A 22,827-nucleotide genomic window follows, 5' to 3' on the forward strand; every position below is an offset into this window, starting at 1 on the left:
GCCAGACGGTGAAACAGCCTGTTCAGGCTATTTAAAGCACATGCTCGGCTGGAGAATCCAGCGAGCAACCCCGGGAGCCCTTTCCTCCCAGAACAACACACCGACGCGCTCCGCTTTCTTATGACCGCCGTGGCTGCCCTGCGGTTTATTGCCCTGCTGCAATCCGCTGCAGATCGGGACCCCTTTTCTCTCTCCACCCCCCCCCAAAAGCAATCACACACACGCTCCTCACATCCCAGTTTCTCTTCTCCAAAACCCCTAAGCTTTGAGCCCGTTTCCTTCCTCCGGTTGCATTTGTGCATTTGGCACCCGCCTTTTGCAACGATTCGGAAGGCTCTTTCGGGAGACCCTTTGAAAAGGAAGGAAAAACAAGGTTAGACCGTATCATAATGGAGGGCCGGTCAAAGCGGCTGAGCATTGTGGCTAAATAGAGCTCCCGTGTCGAATAGCAGTCTACCTCTGGCAACCAGGTGCTTGTGTTCTGCACGCGAGTTTGCGGGTAACTGTACGTGGCTGGAAACAGAATACTGGGGAAGGGGGGGGTGTTGTTTAAGATGGACCTTTTTGGTCTGATCCAGCAGGACGCAGAACTCTCATATACCGGCTCCAAAATGTTTAATCGGCTGCTGTGATGCCTTTTGAACCGCAGCAGAGGACGGTGGTGAATTAGCAACGTTAGTGGAACGGTGCAGCGGCACACCCCGCCATGAAATTACAGGATAATAGTTCAGCAATTAAGTTGTCTCATCACCTAGTCCTGTGTGTGTGTGTGTGTGTCTGTGTGGTAAGAATGCAAATGTTATGTCCAGCGAACTAGAATTTGTGCCTATAAATAGTAATCGCTAGGTCTGAGAAGTAGATTACAGCTCTGTCTAGCCTTTAGAAAGGGTAAGTCAGACAGAGTTGCTTCCCCCCCCCCCCCACTCCCTGAGTGTCTCTGTCTATAAAGTGCCTATAAAGCTGGCTAACTAAATGTGTTGTCTAAGAGCCAGTGATACCAAATGAAATAGCATGATTTCTGCCCCTGTATTTATGGACTAGGTACCTTAAAGTATCTGAGAGAGAGAGAGAGAGAGAGAGAGAGAGAGGTGGGAGAAACGAACTAAATCACTAAGCAGTAAAATACAGTCTGGGATTGTCCTTACCACTCTGCAATGTTACACTCAAGAGCTAAATTCTCTAATCTCAGGAGACACCCAGGTCCGGAATATTTTTGACAGTTCCACTTTTGTGATGATTACCACCTCCCCCTCTGTTGTTGTTTTTTTTTTGGCAAGTTTTTTTTTATAAAAAATAAATATCGCAGAACTTGTTAAAGATCCAAGCATCACAAAATCCTGATATCCTCATTACTGGTGAATGTGCCTGTGCCCTTGGTGGTGAGCTAGCTAGACTCCCAGACAGCGCAGGTCGTTTTCCTAATACTGATTGTGGGAGGGGTCTTTCTCCTATTGGAGGTGTTTCCGTAAATTAAAAAGATCAATGTCCATAGAAAATTTGATTATCTCTCTTAATACCACAGCAATTAAGATGGATTCTCCACCGCCCACCTCCCAAATCTCATTCCTGATCTTTAAACTGGGGGTTTGGACTATTCACCTGCTGGAAAATTCCCAGCTCATAAAAAGATATGTGTGGGACTTAAGTCTACTGTGTAACAGGATGCCAGATCCCCATGTCCCTCAATGCATGGTTTCTTCTTCTTTCTGTCTCAAATTCATCACTTTTATTTTCAGTCCCTTACTCTCTCAGCTAATCAGCCATAATGATGTTTTGGCTGACATGGAGGCAGTCTTGTTAATTTACTTGTCTGCTGATCCAAATAGAGTTCATTTCTCACCTCTGAAGTAGTGGTACTCAGGGCAATTCGACCTGCAAGGGTTAGCATCAGTACTAACTGCATTCAAAATACTAATATATATACACACATTCTTTAGTTCTTTAGAGGCCAAAGTGAAATGAAGAAGGGAATATCCCAGCAAACTTATTTTGATGGGCAGTTTCTTTAAAAACGTTTTGTAGGAATTAAATCACCTGTGACATTTTCTCCTTTTTGTTGTTTGTTATTAACCCTAGTCTGGCTCAAAAGGAAAAGTCTTATTTTAAAAACTTATCATGTTCTATCTAGATATTCAGACTGTTCAGAAACCCGACAGTTCTATGTGTCATGGATTTATTTATTTTTTAGGGCTAGAATCTGCTTTAATTTTAAACTGTATGGGACTTTGGGAGTTATTGGCAAAATATAAGTGGGCTGCAGTTTGTACATACTGTATTCCATACTTGCTTGGGAGTAAGACCCATCAAAATCATTTAGACCTACTTCCAAGTATCTTGCATCAATCTTAAAATCTTGCAAAGCATGTTGCAGTGGTCAGGCTATGGTCTTCCTAACAAAGCGAATTTCCATTTTTATAACAAAACATACAGCTGTATGGAAGGTTCCTATTAATGCCAATATATTAGAATACCTGGCTTTTCCTGCTATTTCTGGGCTCCTAACAGCAGCATATACTACTTGAGAGTTTAACTGATTAGGTCTGAAAATTCTTAAGCTATATTTTGAGAAATCTGGCATGCTTCTCTGCACTTGGAACTCAAACAGGACTTAAACATTGATTCCATATAAAACCAAACATTCGTATATTTTAGTACAAAGCTGGTTTGCCTGGCTATCCTAACATTATTATTACTGAATCTAATCTATCCTGATTTGAGCAAACTCCCTACTGCAGATAATATGGGTAGTTTTTTTGTGATTCTCTCATTTGACACAAAAAATGAATGGACTTCCAAACCCATCTCCCCCACCCTACATCTGAGAAAGTAAAACTTTTAATTTTAATTGATAGTCACTGGAAAAAGTATAGAAATAGGTATAACAAAAAAAATGGGGGGATAAGTATCTGCTCTCAACATTCTGCTGGAAGAGAAAGTCTCGTATGACACACAGGAAAAGTTTCCTGTTTGGAACAATTTGTTCTCTTTCAAATGATTCCTTGGCACTTTGAAGATAGAGCTCAGTTTACAATGTTATTCAATATATGAATTTTCAATATTCCTTTTGCTTTTTGTCTTGGTGAATTAGTCTGTGGGTAAAAAGCTATGAATAATGAGGTAGGGATCCGTTAAGGAGTGTCGGCTTTACTCAACAGTACTATGCACTTATTTGAGAGTAAGCCCTGTGAATAACTAGTGGTATCTCTGGGGAATAAAAGTTCATAGAGTTGAGCTGCACATTGACTCTCTTAAGAAGAGTGCAACCACTTACTCAGAAGTGAGCCTCTTTGACTTCAATGGGACTTACTCCCAGGTAAGTATGAACAAGAAGCACTGCCTGCTTCTAACACCGCTTGCTAAATCACAATGACGATATCATCTGATATTGTGGAATCCAAGCTATTAAAAACTTTTAACTCTTCTTGAACTAGTGATTAATGTGAGGTGTCTCTTTAGGGACTTAAATACCTACCCCAGGAGAGGATTTTTTCACCTGTTCGGTGATTGAATGCATGTAGTCATTGGTACCATTTTTTTTTTACCCCAGATCCATTAATCTAAAATACTCCTACACCCAGGTTTCTTATCCCACCTCAAAGAAGAATTAAAACCACTTCCCCACTCTTAGGCATTCATTGGAAAGAGTAGTGAAAAAGCTATTTGATTCCTTGTAAAGCTAAGAGCCCAAGTGTGTTAAGAAGTAACTGAGCCACGCTGAATAATCCTGGGCATGAATTATCTAGCTGCAAGCACATTTTGATGAGATGCTGACCTGTAGTTCTGCAAACTGATTCCACAATGGGGAATGAAATATTCTTTTTAAAATGCTCATATTTACTGTATATGCATGTTAATCCACACTTAGGTTAATTTTGAAGATTTGGGGGGAATCTTTGCCTACAAGATCTGATTTGAAATAGAGGAGGAACTTGGTTTCTGCACTTCAGCCCTGGATTAGGATTACAGCGTGTCTGTTTTCTGCCTTCCTCTCTCTCCCCCCCCCGCTCCCCCTCTTCCAAGTTCAAAGTCTTGACTACTCTGACCCACCGTAGCAACCATTCACCGTGACACTCTCTGAGACAGCCAGACATCCCCGATGTGGTCCTAATCAGTCAGACGGAGTGAAATGAGGTCAAGGGAGATCGCACTGTTGGCTGCGTTTTGTAAATAACAAATCATTCGGATCGGCAGAGTAACGCCACACTCTTCATTCATCTGCTGCGATCATTTCTATAAAACAGTTAATTCTGCTCGGTGTTGTCAATGGGTTTGTTTTCCCGGGGGTTAAAGAAGCGTGTGTGTTGTTGAAAGGTAGTTTGTGAGGCCTGGGTAAAGTAGAGCTGCAAATCCGTAACAATTTAGCCTTCCCGCATTCTGCCTCAGTTTCTCTGGGTGGTATTGGAGACTTCTGACCTTTTTAAGTTCATCGGGTTTTGGTAACAGGTGGTCCTGTCTGTCTGGGTACCCCAATGTGATGTTGCCTGAGGATACTGGGGGATGGGGCGGCATCCTATACTCTTTATGTGCTGCTGTAATGTTTGCAGACACAAATTCAGAAGAATTAAATGACAGCGCTCATGGTATAAAGCAGGGATGAAGGAACCTGTGGCTCTGCAGGTACTGGACTCCATCTCCCATCAGCCCCTGCCAGCTTGGCCAATTCCCAGGGGTGATGGGAGTTGTAGTTGAGCAACATCCAAAGGACCACAGCTTCCCCACCCCTGGCATAAATGAACTAACCGTATCCCCAACTGTTGTCTCCATTCATACTTTTCCCATTTCATTGTAGCTGCTTGCCTTTAGTAACTTAGGGATATTACACTAGAAGCATACAGCCAAATAAATAACTAGATGACTGGTCCAAAACAGAAGTGAAATTCAGTTTCGCCCTTTGCCTTCCGCATCCCAAAAGTACTTGTGCTCCCTTGCGTTTTGGCCTCATCAGGGTTGCCAGGACACCATGCCATAGTGATAGGAGAAGCTCAAATGGTACAATTTCCTTCTCAGGTCTAGACAGGAGACTTGCTATGTTCTCCACAGTTCTCGGCCCCTTTTTGCCTACTCACATCCTTCATATCAGTAATATACACAGCTCCAATTCTATTTTCATCTGAGCTCTTCCTTTTTTAAGTTCCATGTTACCACCACTCCTTGCTTTCTCTGGTTCCTGCTTTTCAAAGCATTCTTTCCATTGTCCAATTTCCTTTAGCTGCTCTGTCTCTTACCCAGCCCCCCTAACATTCCTCTTCCTCTCTTGCTCACAATATAAGGTCCCTCCTGACTGTAAGCATTCTGACATCCCTTCAGAGCTCCCCTCTCTGCCTCCCCCTTTAAAAGTCCCATTTCTCCTCTATTCTTTTCTGCAGCCTTCCTTCTTCACTGACCCTCCTTTCTCATCTCTGACCTCTATCTCCCTTGGCTTTTCTGTGTCCTGGGACCTCTTCCTGGTCTTCTACCCCACGAGGTTTTAACCTAAAATGACAATGTTCCCTTCTCTCACAGAAGCTGGAGTACAAGTGGTTCAGTTTCAAGAGCAACTGAACATGCCACGCAGCTTCACCAGCTCCTCCTTTTGGTGCTGGAAGCTTCGCCACCACAAACACAATAGAATATAAATTGGTTCTCTTAATAGAGTAGGGAGAATACAGTCTCTAACATTGTTGTCTTGTTTACTCTTTCCAAAATCTCAGGAAGCAAACCACATATATATATATCAGATAGCAACTCTATTCTGACAACCATTCTGCATTTAGTGAATGCATGGGGGTCAATCCAAATAGGACTCAAGCTTGATTTAATTAAAGAGGGAGATCCAGGGCTCAGTTCCCTGACATGTGGACATGGGTGATGATGCATGTTTAGAAGCACATGTTGATTGTTCACACACTAGGGAGTTATTTTAAATGGAGCCTGAATAAGCAGTTCATGCAATTCATTGGCCTCATTTAGACATAACTGTGGCTTGGCAATACATGAATAAGCCACCTTCTCCTGATATGGCCGTGAGAGGGAGATCAGAAACTTCCATTTTAACTAACTGCAGTTTAGTGTTACGACTGAACCTAGGCAAACTGTGGTTAGTCTTGGCTTTGGTTTACTCAAACAATCAAACTTCAAACCGTGGTTTATGAAGCTGGCTTGTTTCAATAAACTTTTAGTTTATTGGACCTCAGCTCTCATCATCCCTGACCATCGGTCTTGCCTAACCATAGTTTAGGCCATACTGGATCACAGCCTCAGATGCAATGCTAAAGTTCGGCCAATTGAAAGTGGAAGCGAAAGCTTCCTATCTCTGTAGCCACACAGACAGAAAGAAGCAGGGAGTACCCTATGTTCATTTAGAAAGGCTAAACCATAGTTTAGCATTATGTCGTAACAAGGCCAGTGACATTACTGGGTTACGTGAACTGCTTTGGCATTTAGCGTTGTGTCCAAATTAGGCTATTTTGTTTCAGAGCAAAGCCTTACAGCTTCTCAAGGTCTTTTCTGAGCCCTGACTACATACATAGAGTTGTGCTTAGGGTATTCTGTGTTGCTTGTAATATCCTGAGATAGCTGTTCTGGAGCAGATGCACATCAGCAGTTTTTCTGTGGTCAAATATTAATTTCTTCCTCAAGACCTCAAGCAATGTCTTTATACCTTTGCACTCTCTCTCTTCAACTGTGCTTGCTGTTTTGATTAGCAGGAAGTTGAAGGGTTGCTAACCTGAGGGACCTGTCTAGGTGAATAGGCCCAGGGTGCTTTTTAGAGAGAGCACCGTACAGTAAATTCCCCTTGATACACATGTGCCTATAGTGGTAGATCTTCAGTGGGTTCCTGAACATATATGTAGTATATATTGAAGAGACTCATGAATTGCTAGCTAGGTGATAACAGTTCAGGCTCCACTGAAATCTGTGGGGATCTGCTATGGGCTACAGTGGGGTCAGAAACAAATCCCATACCAGATATTAGCAGTGTGGAAGTAAAAAACAAGTCAATATTGCTGAAAACAACTGTATCAAAGAACAGCCTGTGCCACAAATACTCATTCAGGCAAAAAGAAGAAGAAATCCTTATTACAGATTTTCAACTTCTAGGATGAGATTGATCTGCAGCAGACCGATAGTACAACTTTCAGTCTTTGATTTGTCTCCTAACTTGCTTAAAGCGTTCCAAATTTAAATCCTGCTCATTGGACTTGGACTAAGTCATTTCTGGAAATGAGACACTGGAATTGATTCCAATGGGCTTTTGTGGGACAGCTCAGAACAACCAAAGGGGAATACAGACAGCCATTTATCGGGGTGGGGAATACCCAAATTTGCATATACATGGGGGAATTGGTGCTGCCATGCTCTGTAAGCATTAGAGATTAGGAATAGCACATAGCAAGGACGTGTTGAAATGCTTTTCACTGCAATCAACAGCACATCTGACCAGCATCACGCATGGTCACGAGTACAGCCTGGTAGGTTATCAGTTGTTGGGCAAATGGTAAGCTATACTTCTTATCCAAGTTGTGGTTCTAGATAGGGATAGGGTTGTCTCAAAAGATTAACTCAACAGTGAAATAGTTGTGCTTTGGAATAACCCACTGATTTAGAGATGGAAATGAAGCCGAGTTAGTTTATCAGACTGAGGCTGAGCTTAGTAACCGACCACCACCATCAAAGTTCTTGGTTTTCTTTCTATCTCTTTGTTCAGTGTTCTGTCCCTATTTTGTTCTGGTTGTGCTTCTCTGACGCACATGTACCTCTGGCCTTCAGAATGGAACATAGCCTGACTTGGTATATGTCTATCCATTTAGTCTAGTATTGTCTATCTTGACCAGCAACAGCTCCAGCTCTTTCCTTTCATGCTACCTGATCCTCTTATCTGGTGTACCTATTACCGGGTTCCTTCCCGTTCCAAGAATCTTCTGAGTTCCTTCTGCCCTGCTTGACCATTGCACAATTTTTCACCTACATCAGGAGCACAACTCCCTTTTGGCTCAGCTGCATCAGAATTCAGGGTCAGTTCCCACTTCTGGCATAAAAAGGAATCCCATTCCCTTGCAGTATTGCCGGGACACCTTGCGCTTTGTTTCTATGGCTTCTCAAGGGCAGTAGTTTGTATGTTGCTGTTACTGATGTCACATTGTGCAGCACTCACATATTTCGGCATGCAGCCTCGTCGCTTGATGATTGCAACAAGTAGGGACGGCTTACATGTGTAGACATCTGTCAGTGACGAAACATGACAAGCTGAGCATCCGTACATCACCTCGGGCCAAACGCCTTTCCAGTAGAGGCATCTCGCATAGTTAACTGCAGTGTATAGCTCTGAGTAATCAAAAGGCATCAGGAAGCATGCACTTCTGTCAACCAATCAACTTTTATCACACAGTTAAGAGACCTTCTAGGTACATGTATGTGTGAGTCAAGCCTAAGGCTACTTTGGTTGAAAGTGGTTTGGATAGCTCTTTGATTGGTTCTAAACACCTTTATATGTATTTCCCATGTAACACCCTGTAAAGTTAAGGTGTTAGTATGAGTGTGCCTGCAGATCTGCAGAATGTATGATTGATAAAGAATGGGAATGCAGGTTTTGTATGTACCCCAGTCTTCCTTCTAGGTTGATACCCTTTTGAACATTGTGATGTTTACATAAGAACAGGACCTGGGCACAAGATCATTCTCCCCTCCTAGGGTTTCCAGCAACTGGTACAGGCAGCGACTGTTTTAGGCGTGTCCAATGTGTGTACGACTGCTCACACGCTCAATACGCCAAACCCAGAAGTGACCCAGAAAATCCCAAAAATGGGCGGAGCAGGGTGGGGTGGAATGGGGTGTTTGCAGGCTTTTTCAGTGGTGTTTCAAATGTACACAAATATATATTTGTATAATGGCATTGCGGTATCCGCAGTTTAATTTATTGGTAGCGTTCTATGGGGGGGAGGAGAGGGGGAGTGTATTCAACCCTGTGCCCCTGTCACTATCACCCTCTATGAATGTCTGGACTGGGGTGGGGAGTGAAAGTCTGAAGCAAGGAACGTCTTGTACTCCTGGAGGCTCCCTGCACGTTTTGGATTTGGATCTCTGGAAGATCCGTTTTCAAAATCACACGGGAGCCTCCACGTAAATGAGGCTCCCTGTTTCAGAAATTTCTTCAACTTGCGGAGGTTCACGGAAACAGAAGTTTAGCAAAGTCATCCCCGCTTTCCCCTATATGACTCATGTAGGGAATGGATGCCTGAAGAGGGCTACTGTATGAACATTAAGTGTAATGGTTGCTTGTCATTGTAATTTAGTTTCTTGGACAATGTTATTGGTTGGAATAAGCCTTCTGGGTGTGAATACCGTTAACATTTAGAAGCTAAGACAGCAGTTTACAGGGCAAGTTTACAGGTTACAGGTTAAAATTTAGAAGCTAAGGCAGCAGCTTACAGGGCAAGCTTCTTTCCTTTTTAAGGATTGGTTTCCCCCCAGTAATTGCACTTATTTGTGAAATATTCCTTAATAGCACAAGGGCAGAAGTTTTAGGATCCTGCTCCATGGAGTCATCTTGACATTATGCTTTGTGAGCTAAATTGCCTCTGGCCAGGTTGCAGAATTGGTTAACAAGGATTTCTTTTCAGTGGAAAAAGAACCATCGGACTATGTGTGCGCTCATATGAGTCGTGTGTATATTGGGTTTTTCTCTTCTGTTCTGTTTAAAAAGGGGGCATGGCAGGGGTTAGGGAAGGAGAGACTTGTGTCTATTGCAAACCCAGTTCAACTTGGCCTCAAAACTTGAACCTACAATCACTTGCCATTTCAGCCAGCCATAGCCTCTCCCAGAGGTTCCTGAGTTTGGAACAGGGCAAGTTACACCAGTGTAAAACATGCTGGCCTAGTTACTGTACTTTGGCATCTTAATATTCAGAATCGCTGTGTTAGTTGCTTACATGGCCCTAAGTCACTCTTGCTTTCCACAGAGATAACCACAGCTGTGGGGCAAGAGAAAACTAGTTCACAGGCGTGAGACAAGGAAGGAGCACACTCAAGACATGTTTCCAGAAACAACAGCACTTGAATGTTCATTACGGTCTAGGAAGAAATATGCACATGGCCAATATAAGAAGTGTGAAGCATTCCCAGAACAACAGCTAACAGTCGCATTGGTGCGATCTTCTCTGGTCCAACTTATTTCCTCTGTGTCATTTTATTTGTGATGGCCAATTCACAGAGGAAAGTGGTCACTTCATGCTGCAGCCAGCAGGTGATGTGCAAGGTGCAACAGGAGTGTTACCTTGCTGAAAGGTATCTAGATCTCCTGCAACAACCAAGGGAGCATTTACTGCATGCTGAAAAGTCCCCATCAAGTTGTTCTAAGACTTTGGAACAAGACCCGGTGCGAGGCCTCATATGTATTTAGCATATGGGCAATCGAAAGCCCGCTATTAGGGGGCTTTCGATTGCAATACCCACTCTTCTCCCTGCTGTTCTCTGGACATGGAAGTTTTGCATTGTTGTCATGAGGAATAAGCAATCGTTTGCCTATCTCTTTATAGAGCCATCCAGGCAAATGGCTGTCCCATCACATCTTGTGGCAGTGAATCCTCCAAGTTAATCACACATTGCGCAAAAGCACTTCATCTCTCTTGCCTTTGGTCATCCATTTCACTGCATGGCCCTTATGCTCTGGTATTGTGAAGGAAGGAAAGGAAGGAAGGAAGGAAGGAAACCATAAACCCTCTTCCCACTTTCGCTACAATCTACACCATGCCTGATTTTATAAACCTATATAATGCATCTCTGCGCGGGTGGCACTGTGGTCTAAACCACAGAGCCTAGGATTTGCCAATCAGAAGGTCGGCGGTTCGAATCCCTGCAACGGAGTGAGCTTCCATTGCTCGGTCCCAGCTCCTGCCCACCTAGCAGTTCAAAAGCACGCCAGTGCAAGGAGATGAATAGGTACTGCTCTGGCGGGAAGGTAAATGGCTCTGGTTCGCCAGAAGCGGCTTAGTCATGCCTGCTACATGACCCGGAAAAACTGTCTGCAGACAAATGCCGGCTCCCTCGGCTTATAGAGCGAGATGAGCGTGCAACCCCAGAGTCGTCAAAATGACTGGACCTAACGGACAGGGGGACCTTTACCTTTATAACGCATCTCTAACCAAACACTCAAAATGCTTTAGCTTTTCTTTGCATAGGGAAGATGCTTCCGCCCCCCTTGATTATCTTGGTTGCCCTCCTCTGCATCCCAGCTGTTTGAGATGGGGCAACCAGAACTGTGTGCCCCTGAATCACTCCAGCAACCCTAGTCAACAGATTTGCTGTGCTATCTCCTGTCCCAACACACACATGATTTCTAGTAATAAATCTGCAGCTCATGAATCAACTGTGATTAGCATTGTGCAAAGAGCATGAGTAATTTCTTTGTTCTCTCCCCCCCCCCTTTTCTTTTATAAAACTTTGTGATTGCTGTCTGCAGAAGGCCAAAGGTATGGCCTTATGGAAAGCATGATTCATTTATTGGTTTGTCTGTCGACTAGTTATCTTTCAGTAATTCCAGAAAGCTGCTACTAGCCAAGAATGAATCATACATGGCTAAGTGCACTAACAAACGGGGTCATGATCATCTGCAGAAACTTTTGAAATCTATTTATGGTGCCGGGGAAAGAGGTGGGCGTATGAATGATGATGGAAGAGGTGCCAATTACCCTTACGAATAAACCAGTTAGGTAATGCCAACCGTTACATAAATCTTTTTTATGCATGTTGGTAGTGATCTCTGGAAGGATAACTTTCAAACGTGATTGTATCTCCTTGATGTATCTTTCCAAAGTGCTTTTGATTAATTTCCTTTGTTGGAGAATAGCTAAATTTCTAGCTTCATTGTGCCCACAGGGCCTGAGTCTGCTAACTGAGACCTTCCGTTTACCGTATTTTTTGCTCTATAAGACTCACTTTTCCCCTCCTAAAAAGTAAGGGGAAATGTGTGTGCATCTTATGGAGCGAATGCAGGCTGCGCAGCTATCCCAGAAGCCAGAACAGCAAGAGGGATTGCTGCTTTCACTGCACAGTGATCCCTCTTGCTGTTCTGGCTTCTGAGATTCAGAATATTTTTTTTCTTGTTTTCCTCCTCCAAAAACTAGTCTTGTGGTCTGGTGCGTCTTATAGAGCGAAAAATACGGTATATCCCATACAAAAGACACACGTTGACTGTTGGGAACCAGTGATGGAAACTCAGATATATAAGCTAGTCACCAAATGCCAACTTAAACCTAGCTTACGGTCGCCACAACGGAATGTCCAGGAGCCATTTCCCCCCCAGCGAATTTTATTTTTCTTCGTTTCATTTATATACCAAGCTTCAAGGAAAATATTTCAGATCCTTCTCTAAATGATACTTTGCTTTCCCCATATTTATTTACCTACTTAATTTATATAGCTGTCCCATAGCAGAAGTATGTTAGGAAGCCAGTGTGGTGTAGTGGTTAGAGTGTTGGACTAGGACCTGGGAGAGCAGGGTTCAAATCCCCACCCAGTCATGAAGGTCACTGGGTGATCTTGGGCCAGTCGCAGCTTCTAAGCTACCTCACAAGGTCATTGTAGGGATTACCTGGGCGGGTGAACCATATACCCCTTGGGGAAAGGGTGTGATATAAATACAATAAATAGGCCCTTCTACTTACCTGCTTAAGAAAGCTGGAGGGGCCATCAAGATGGAGATGTCAGTCGCCACCTTGGCATCCAGAGATCTCCATGTGGTGGTCACAGTTGGACCCTTGTCAGTCACATGACTTGCCTGGCTAATTTGGAACCGTATCAGGGGCAAAAAGAACTGTGAAAGTGTAATGTTCATACAACAATATGCATCTCTATCTTGAAGACAAAGGACTCATTTATGCAGGGCCCATGCACAAAAACGTCTGCCCATGCTATGCAGCATTTTACTTAAAAGTGCCATAATTAATAGGCCTGTTCCCATGGCTGGTATCCAACTAAGTTTTACTCAGAGTAGACACACTGAAATTAATGGACCTAAGTTAGTCATGTTTATTTATTTTAATGGGCTTGTTCTGTTTAGGAGTAGTACTTAGTACAACCATAAGGATTCCCAGCCAATATTTCTCCGATGGAAATGGGAACGCTCTATTCTATTATTATTATTATTATTATTATTATTATTATTATTTTATTATTATTCCCTGCCCATCTGACTGAGTTGCCCCAGCCACTCTGGGTGGCTTCCAACATAATTAAACATTAAAAAACGGTCCCTATACAGGACTGCCTTAAGGTGTCTTCTGAGGGTTGTATAGTTACTTATCTCTTTGGCTTGGGACTTGCATATATACCACTGGAGCACTGCGTAATTTTAATGTCCTATGTAAGATCCTGCACACGGCAGCACTTTTCATGCACCCAACACCTTGCAGTCTTGGAATACACATTGTTTGGAGTTGCTGCCAGAGTAGGATTTTTCATTTGGTTTCTCTCCAAAGGAATATGTATGCCCTGCTGGGTTTTAATGGGCTTTTAGGCTAGCCTACAATTCCAAAGAAGGCAGCCGTGCCGTAGAAATGTTATCATGCTAAGCAAACCCAAACAAGATTTTGCCTTGTCATGCCTGGTCCTACTTCCACAATGGCCTATGTGGCAACAGCTCTGTCTAGACGCTGTAATTACTTTCTGTTTCTCTTTGTTTTTCTCTTGCTTACTGGAAACAGCTAGCTCATATACCCTTTGTAGATCACACCTGCCTCACCGGACTGATGTGACAAGGAAAACTTGCCCTTTGCTACTGTTGCTGTGTAGTTGCCAATACTATATACTGTAGTGCCCTCCCAGATGCTATAAGCCCATAATTAAAACTAGTTGTGGTTCCAGCTTTTGCAAGCTCTACTGCCATTATTGGCTGGCTATCAGTATCAACCTTGAGTAATTTTGGACTCACAGCTGTCCATGGAGACACAGGTCAATTCTGTGTCCAGGGCAGCTGTCTACCAGCTTCATCTGGTACGCTGGCTGAGACCCTACCTTGCTCCCACACTGTCTCTCAAAAGTGGTCCATGCTCTGGTTATTTCCTTCTTGGACTATTGCAATGTGCTCTGTGTAGGGCTACCCTTGAAGGTGACTTGGAAACTTCAACCAATCCCGAATGCAGCAGGTGGATGGGTGACTAGGAGCAGCCGCCAGGACCATATAACACCGGTCCTGAAAGACCTACATTGGCTTCCAGTACATTTCTAATCACAATTCAAAGAGTTGGTGTGGACCTTTAAAGCCCTAAACAGCCTTGGCCCTGTATACCTGAAGGAGCATCTCCACCCCCATCGTTCAGCCCAGATGCTCAGGTCCAACTCCAAAGGCCTTCTGGCAGTTCCCTCATTACGAGACGTGAAGCTACAGGGAACCAGGCAGAGGGCCTTCTCAGTAGTGGCACCCACCCTGTGAAATGCCCTCCCATCAGATGTCAAGGAAACACACAACTATCTGATTTTTGGAAGACATCTGAAGGTAGCCCTGTATAGGGAAGATTTTAATGTTTGATGTTTTATTGTATTTCTAATATTCTGTAGGGCTAGGTAGAGCGACCCCTCCCACCTGTCCAAATATCCTCCAGGATGGTGGAGCAGGGCTTTGTTGACTACCATGCTACACAGTGGACTTATTTGCTATTAGTTGGGGAATGCAACGTACGATGCAGGGAGTGGAACTAACTAATACTCCAGAGCGCTTGTTCCTCTTCCATTCCTGCCACACCTGTTCCACATTCCACGCTCCGTTGCGGAGACTAGATGCCTGTGAATGTCCACTAACAGTTAGTCATGGGCCTTTGGGTTTTCTTCCAAACATTCCTTTGGTCTGGGCTGACAGAGGCGAGGCCCTAAGCTCTGGGTGGGTTTCGTTTGAATTTGCAGGGAAACCCTCATTGCACTTGGTTGTGATGTCTTCAGCAGAGGCAGTTCTGCTATGTTATTTCTCCCCCCTCAGAATATGATGTGGTCTTGGTTAGACTGAGCCTCTTGGAAATCAGTGGAATGAAGATACACCCTTTTGAAATACCCACCAGCACCTTCTATGGTGCCCCCAAGTGGTCCCAGTAAATATCTCCCCCCCCCAAAAAAATACACAATACATGAGACCCCGTTGGCTCTTCCCTTGGGTATCGGGGTGGGGGTAAGACCTGCCGCTTCCCCTGGAAGAACCATCGCCCCCACCTTCCTTTCTTTTAAAAAAATTGTATGCTTCTGGCATTTGAAAAAATTGAGGTAGGAGACAAAATGTGCAGGCCCTTTTCTTCTCTGTTTTGTGAGAGACTTGCTTTGTCCCAGTTGTTTGTGCAGAGTATTGAAGACCCATCCTTCTGTTCTGAAGTACAAGGAGCTTCTCTCTCCCCCCCCTTCCTCCCTCTGTGTGTGCAACCATATAGAGGTAGGTCTCCTCCCATCGATGGAGGGGTCCTGCTTGCAACCATTTTATGGCCCTGCCTCTCCCCCCACCCCTGCTCTTTTTAGATGTGAAAGCCGTTTTCTGTGGGGATAGGATGCCCTGGATTTGGGTGAGAAGATGCTGGAGGGTAGAGGGACACGGGTGGCGCTGTGGGTTAAACTTGCTGATCAGAAGGTCAGCGGTTCAAATCCCCTCGACGGGGTGAGCTCCCGTTGCTCGGTCCCTGCTCTTGCCAACCTAGGAGTTTGAAAGCACGTCAAAGTGCAAGTAGATAAATAGGTACCGCTCCGGCGGGAAGGTAAACGGCATTTCCGTGCGCTGCTCTGGTTTGCCAGAAGCGGCTTAGTCATGCTGGCCACATGACCCGGAAGCTGTACGCCAGCTCCCTCGGCCAATAAAGCAAAATGAGTGCCGCAACCCCAGAGTAGGTCACGACTGGACCTAATGGTCAGGGCTCCCTTTATCTTTACCTTTATGCTGGAGGGTATGGAAAGGTAAAACTCACATACATCGCTCCACCCACATTGCCTCTGGTCCCATCCGCCACCAGCATGTGGGCCCAGAAGGGAGTGTGGCCCTCAGACTAAGAAAGTCCCGTATGGTAGACAGATGGCATATTGGCAGGAACAGATCTCCTCTACTTGCGACTCCTTCCTTTCAAGCCGACTTCTACGTTCTGTAAAATTAAACATGTACCTTGAACCCTGGCTGATGCTGAATGCTTATGGTAGCAACCGTCGTGACTAGTGAAAGCCCATTGTTTTCTTCCATGCTGTGAGACTTTACTGCTTGGCAAGGTGCATGTGCTTTATTCTGAAAAGCCTTTTGAAAGAAGTGTGTGTCATCTCCTATTTTGCTGTAGGCCGAGTCAGAATCTGAGTGTGCTTTTTGACTACCCGTCTAGGAATTTTTACTGAAGTCTCCTGCATAGTTTAAACCTTGTGCAAACAGAATTCTCATTTGAAGTCTTTAAAACACACACACACATCATCTCTACCCCCTGCCCGCCCTGATTTGTTCAATTCTGTCCCTACTTCCATCCCTTCGGACTGTGAATAAAACCCTTTTCTTTGGAAGAAGGGCAACTGAGCAAGGCAGACCTTCTGTGTCCCATTGATACTCTGAGTAAGCACACAGTCATCAACCTCAAAACTTCTTACTGAACCATATGTGAAGAAGTTTGGACAACTTCTGAAATAGTTGAAGGTGAGGCCCACAAAGCTTGTTGCAGCTGGTGTGCCTCCGGGGATCCTTGTAAGATCTAGCAAAAGAAGCGTTGATTTGTATTCAAGTGGTTGGAGTAAGGCTGTGCACAAAGTTCGTGGCTTTATTGAAATTGCTTACGAAATAGCATTTTATTAGCCATTTCGTTCCCTCATCAAAGCATGCAAGATTTTCTGCATGCAAAGCAGATGGATACTCTACCACTTCCTGCCGAACTTGATCTACTGTCCATACATTTTCTTTTTTAAAAAGAAGTCAACTTCCTCTACACAACGTTTTGTTTCCTCACAGTGGTTTCTTTCAACCAGACTCTTGCTCGCAAGGATGAGCTTTGCCAGAACTGAGATGTCAAAAGCGCACTGCAAATTTAATTTAGATAAGCAGAATAAGTTTACTGGAAAGCATGTTGGTCAAAAGAAGCAGAGCTCTTCAAAAGGCCTGCAATCTCAGCAGGAAATGCTTTGGCAAAAACCCGCATGCGGTTTCAGCTTCTGTGCAGGTCTTGTGTGATCTGGAAGATATGCTTTGCGAGAGGTTAACTACATATTAAGATTAGAACTGGCAAACTGAGCAGAAAACAAAGCTGAAGAACTGATTTGCCTTATAATATTATGCTATGAAGAATTCTATTCCTGTTGCTTTTCACGGATATCTGTTTTTAGAAATAAGAGTTATTATACAAGTAGATATATTAAAATGTGAGCAATTTGTTAAGACACTCTGCTTCCAAGTGGGAACTTCAAATTCAGGGAAGAAGGTCTGAATCAGGGATGGCGAGCCTGTGGTCCTCCAGGTGTTGCTGAATGACAGCTCCCATTCACTGTTCGAAATTAGCCAGGCGCCAGGCGCATTTTGCACCTGGCTATCAGCCCCCTGCAACCAAGTGAAGATGCCTGGGCGCCAGGATAGCACCTGACATCTCCACCATCTGGAGGTGCATATCTGGGGTTCATTGGATCTTGATTGTTTCCACACACTGATACCGCATCCTGTTATCAGTTATGTTTTATTTTCACAATCAGTGTTATGTACTGAAGTTCTCACCCTGAGCCAGCAGGGGGATACTGTAGATAGTTTTCACTCAGGTCCACATATGCAAATAAGGGACTGAAAGTGACATTCAGTGATTGGATAGTTACAGAAAATGGTTACTGTTGCATTCTAGTGGAGCTCTATATAAGCAGGCCGGCTGAACCCTTCAGTTCAGTTCTGTTCTGGCCTGTGAATAAACAAGAGCTGTTTGAAGAATCGCTGTGTCGTCTGATATGTTCACCCACAACTTAACAATCAGAATGAATTTTAGGAATCAAAATACCTTTTCTGTGCAGCCTGAGCAGGAGCAGTGAACAGCCTTGTAGTTACCGGTAATTGTTGTGGCTTGTCTTCATTTACCCCACCCCACTGCCCTGCTCACAGTTGTGAAGTACGGTATATTCTTATGTTATGAATAATCAGTGTCACTATTAAGGAAAAGAGGTAGGAATGGGCCAATATATATGTGGGCTGTCCCTGGATCAAGTGACTTTTCTTCTTTAAGTTCTCAAAGTTCTCAAGATTGTCATCTGAAATAGCCAAATGTTGTCAGTCCATCATTTGAAAAATAAGCCATCTTGCCCCCAAATGGCGACTAGACGTTCTGTTTTGGTGACTGTAACCTTGGTTTAAGGAGCCGTTTGGTGCCTAACTTATATATCTGAGTTTCTCACACTGCTCCCATGATCCCCAACCATTGGCCTAACTGACTCGGGCTAATGGGGATTGGCATTCAGCAACATTTGGAAGGCCATAAGTTCCCAATTCTTAGTCTCAGTTATGGTTTCTGCAAGTGGTGGAAGCATAGCTGTCAAGCGTCCCTTGTTTGGTGGGACAGTCCCTTATCCCAGTGCCATGTCCCGCTGCTGTCCCTTATTGATGAGGCTTCGTTTGGCTGCTGGCTGGGCTTTCTGCCTTTGGCTCGGAGGGGCTCGGAAGCTGAACATACCTGTGCCCGGAAAATCCCTTATTTTGGCTGCTGGTCCCTTATTTTCGAGGCTGCTGGTCCCTTATTTTCAAATCTGTAAGTTGACAGCTATGGGTGGAAGGGCCTTGCCTCAACATAGTACAATCTATGCTCTTTTTCTTCCTCTTTCTTCCTCTTTCTCCAAGAGCAGGCATTTTGCTCTCATTTTCTTTATCCTTTAATGGTCAGCCGCTTTGATCAAATCATAATTTCCCCACCATTTTGAAGCTGGAGTTGCTCCATTAAAAACCCCACAATGAATTCAATAAGATCTGTGCTACGACTCTTTCTAAACTGAATAGATGTGCTAAGAATTGCTTTGATATCCTATTCTGGGTTTGGAATTATGCAGGAAAGTGGAGAAACTGCTTGCAGATGCTGATGAACATATTTTGACCATTTTGTCATGCATTTTATTGCTCCAGTGGAATATCTTGCAAGGGTGGCCCCACCTTTTTTGTCATCTTTTCCCATACAGATTCATGTGGAAAACATAAATTCCCAGCCATTTTTTTGCAGGGTGGGGCTCTGCACGACTTAGAAACTAGGATACTTCTCCAGTGTCATAATGAAGCACTTGCTGATCCAGATTCCATGCATCACCATGGGAAAGTAGACTCCCTGCATTGCAGTAACACTCACTGAATCTTGGTCTGCTCTCCAGGTACTGCTTTGAACTGGGTTTCCAATTTTGCCTATGGCAAATTAAGAGGTGAACTTGGACTTGAAAATGCAGGTTGGGTCTCTCCTTGGCCATGAACCTGACTGGATGGCTTTGGGCAAGTCCCTTTCTCACAGCATTGCAGAGTTGTTCTGCCCTGAACTCCTCGAAGGAAGAGCGAGATATTTTGGGTGGCATTGGTTTCCTCACAATTGTATAACACACACGCAGGCACCAGGGATATGGCTTTCTCAGTGGTGGCCCCACACCATTGGAACTCTCAGGGATATGTATATGGAAGCTGGATCAATTAATGTTTTCAGGAAAGCTTTCCTGCCACTGCTGGTCTTCCTTGTGTGAAGGGCCATAGCTCTGTGTCAAAGCACATGTTTTGCATGCAAATGATTCCAGATTCAAACCCTAGTGTCTCCAGGTAGGCCAGGTAAACGTTTCCAACTGAAGATCCAGGAGATCTGCTGCCGCCACTGACTGGCCCAATACTGAACTGGATGGACCAACAGCCTGACATTAAAAGGCAGCTTGCCATGTTCCAATTCAGCAACATAACCTAGTACGGAGAGGGGTGGTTGGCTGTTGTTTGCTTGAAGACATCTGTTGGGGATGTCTTAGATGTGGATCTCTGTCAACATGAAGTGAGTTGGACTGGATGTGGCCTTCAAGGCTCCCTTCAACTCTACAATTGATTCCACTGATTCTGTGCTTGTTTCCAGGGAAGTAAATTCAAAATGTTGTAGCTTTGCATGACGTATTTTGCTTAGGTTATGATGGTTGTGTGCTGTGAACATGCTCTAGGTATTATTTTGCATGAGTTCAGTTGTGTATGTGGCGACCCTCTTTGGGTTGTAATGTTTGGTAGCAGAAATGTGACGGAGAACAGAAACAGAAATAAGAATACTTGCTAGAAATAACAATACTGGGACGTTACCACTGATTCTCAAACTGAGAACAGGAAATGCTTCTGCATGTGCAACTGATGGCGACGACAAATTAGCTCTTGGAAATCTTAGGCCGTAGTTAACCCCATTAACCTGGAAAATCATAGGAGTCCTGCACTGTGATGTTAATATGGTTTTCATGGAACATACCACTGCCGCTCACATGATGAAATTTGGGGCAGTATTCTGGCACACAGGTTTGCCCCACTCTTTCCATGGGTGAATTGTGGGGGGGACAGAAGTGCCTATGCACGTAAAAGGTGTCCGATGACCTCTGCTATTGTGTCGCACCACACTCAGTGGTGTGAATGAAATTTAGCATGACCTGGTGGAATATTGCTTTAAAAATGTACTGTTCCATAGTGCAAGAGGAAGTGCAGTGTGAAAGGAATGTTAGAAAACAGGACAGAAACACTAGCATGATAACCAGAAAGTTTTACACAATGATCTCCTTGCCTCAGTGCACCCTAAGTCTCTGCCCGTGCCTCTCTCTCTGCATCCCAGTTCAGGCCCAATGCGTAGAACAGCCAAGGAACTCAGTGCATTTTTCTTATTGTAAGGAAAGGATTTTGGAATTGGCTGAATCAAAGTTTCCGGTATTAATCCATTCCTCAGACTTCAGCTGCAAAGACCGCTTAACTATACTATCAGGATCATACCTACCTTGCATTGAGTCTTACTGAAGTAAAAGGCCATTCTCTGAGTTACCAAGTTTTGAATTAGGCTCTGTTTGTCCTGGTCGTACTGTACTTTGCAAAGCGCTTGATGAAAGGCAAAAGAAGCACCCCATTCTAATAGCGCTGGATCTTTTCCTTCCCCCCCCCAGGAACATTTATCTATTTAATATCTACTTAATTACCCAATTCTCTAAGCAGCGCGCATAAAAATTACAGAAAGTACACAGTGGATAAAATTAAGATTAATCACAAAAATATAAAACTTCCTTAAAATGCCTGCTGAAATAGAGAAGTCTTTGTCAAACTCCTGAAGTTCAACAGAGACGAGGTCTGTCTGGTCTCAGCTTCCCTCCTGCAGTGCTGCAAAAGTCCCACACAAGTTATCTCACCATCTTCTAAGAAATGGGATCACGTTGCCCATGAATTTAGAACTTGCTGATTTCAAAAGTCACTGTGCATCTGATGAAATAGGCTGTGGCCCACACAAACGCACACCCTTTATAAAATGAAGAGCGTAGATGCATTTTGTTGCTTGCCCTTCGCAGCTCAGTTTGCAACGGAATATCTATGGGTAGATTTCTGTTGCTGTTGTTGGCATTAGAAAGTTTAAACAAATTGACTGTCTCCCCCCCCCCCCCTCTGATTAGTAGGTTACCAAGGGCAAGGGACGGTAATAAACTTGTTGGCATTGATCTTAGTGGTATTTTTCACTTCTGTCATGGCATTCCTGATAAATGGTCCAAGGTCCTGCATTTAAATAAAGATTTATCGGAGGCACGCAGTCTAGTGTTAACACGCTATTCAGTGGAAGTTCACGTGCTTTGTTTTTGTGCATCCCAGAAGATAATGTTCTAATGCGTGCTCTGCATGTTCGCTTTATTTGCAACCTGTCTCAAAAGCGTTCCTGTACATCAGTGTTACTTTTTTCAAAAAACTGGCAGCTCATCTGAAACAAGACTTTGAGGGCACCAGGCTCCACAGGAAGTCTGTGGAGCATTGTCATTTTTTCCTGAACAAGAGAAAAGGTTGTGGTTTTGTTTTTGGGTGTCCGAGCCTTGTTCATCTATTTAAATCCTTCTGGTTAAATTGTATAAATTTATTTTATTAATACTTCATCCAGACCATATTTTTATTTACTTCTGAAATCTCTTACCAGCTTTTCACCATAAGACCCCAGGGCAGGTTACAAGCAATACAATATAGAATTATAAAAGCAAGTGAAAACAGTGAACAGTGTTCCAAATGGAGCAGAACAGTATAAATTCAGCAAAAGGGGTGGGTTCCGCATAATGAAACGCCTTAACTATCTATTGTCAGAATAAAGAGGTGCGTTTTCAGCATATATGCCAGGTTTACCTCCATGGGGAGGGAGTCCCACATTTTGGGGACTGGTTTTTGAGTATGCAAAGCACTTGAGAACCCCTCACCTAGGGGAAGAAGGTTCAGCCTCTTTTTGTTTGCCTAACAGCCAAATTGGGCTCTCTTTCCCTTCCTTGCACCTCCCTGTCCTTCCTCCATTGGGCTAGAAGCCTGTCACTCTGACTGCCACCTGCCAGGTTCTTCACTGATCTCAGCCCAGCCAAACTGGAGGCCACGATTATTCCAGCATAAGGAGATGAGATATGGACAACACAGGGTTTTACCCACTCCAACATACAATGGTCAATTGCAGTTAACGGTGGCAAAGAGAGCTTGCCAGAGAAACACACCGACAACTGACATGGAGACATACTTAACCAGAAGACCAGAAAAGTTGTGAGCTGGTCTTCTGAATGCTTGCCTCCAAACTCCACTGCTTTTAATGGACTTACCTTCACCAGGAAATGGTTTTGAGGGGCAAGGCTGCAAGTTGACTGTGAAACATTTATTACAGGAAATCCCGGTGTCATCTGCCAGAACTTCTC

General features: G+C 44.0%; 1 protein-coding gene across 3 annotated transcripts in view; it reads left to right on the forward strand.

Annotated features, from left to right (window-relative positions):
* Positions 1-22,827, forward strand: part of PMEPA1 (prostate transmembrane protein, androgen induced 1) — a 78,710-nt gene that overhangs the window by 8,050 nt on the left and 47,833 nt on the right. The window lies entirely within an intron of this gene.

This window comes from Podarcis melisellensis, assembly GCF_964234715.1.
Source record: "Podarcis melisellensis genome assembly, chromosome: 6".
NCBI lineage: Eukaryota > Metazoa > Chordata > Lepidosauria > Squamata > Lacertidae > Podarcis > Podarcis melisellensis.